We start from the raw sequence: 640 nt of genomic DNA, 5'->3' as shown, positions 1-640 counted from the left end.
TACAGTTCAGGTGTAGAACTGTGCCTCCCTTCTCTGTATTCTACACAGAAGATTTATAGGATTCCCAGACTGAGTGCAGGAGACAGGCACAGAGTTGTATGATCATTTGGTATACAGAAGTCATCCACGAAACTTTGAACCAGCCAGACCTGTGCACCCACCCCAGCTGCAACAACTCAGTCAAGGTGAAAAGTGGCTGCTGGATGACCTATGAATGTCCCAGTCATACAGTCCATTACTACTTCCTGAGTAAGGGAAATCATTCTGACTACCAGCACGGGATAATAGCTCTCCTATGAACAGTGGCAAATTCATAGCTAGTTTCATCACAGAGGTACTGCAAACCAACCTCACTGCTGTAATATTAGTAGATGACTTAAGACAGAGTGAAACATTTACAGTACTTGACACATTTACTGATCAACTATTTCTGTCAATGACTGTTCACATCTCTACTGATATCAAAATAAGTATTTTAGTTACTTAATCACTTCTTGATTTAAAAAAAAAAAACAGTCCTAGTGCCCAACAGTTCCTGTTGGCACTTCAGGCTGTTCTGCACAGGACTGCATAGCTCCTGTTTCTCCAATCAGAGCTTACACTGTGCTCTTGTTTAGCATCGACCTCACTCTGTTTCTAG

The sequence above is a fragment of the Meleagris gallopavo genome, chromosome 7, assembly GCF_905368555.1.
Source record: "Meleagris gallopavo chromosome 7, MGAL_WU_HG_1.1, whole genome shotgun sequence".
NCBI lineage: Eukaryota > Metazoa > Chordata > Aves > Galliformes > Phasianidae > Meleagris > Meleagris gallopavo.
Note: the sequence above shows the minus strand (reverse complement) of the source record.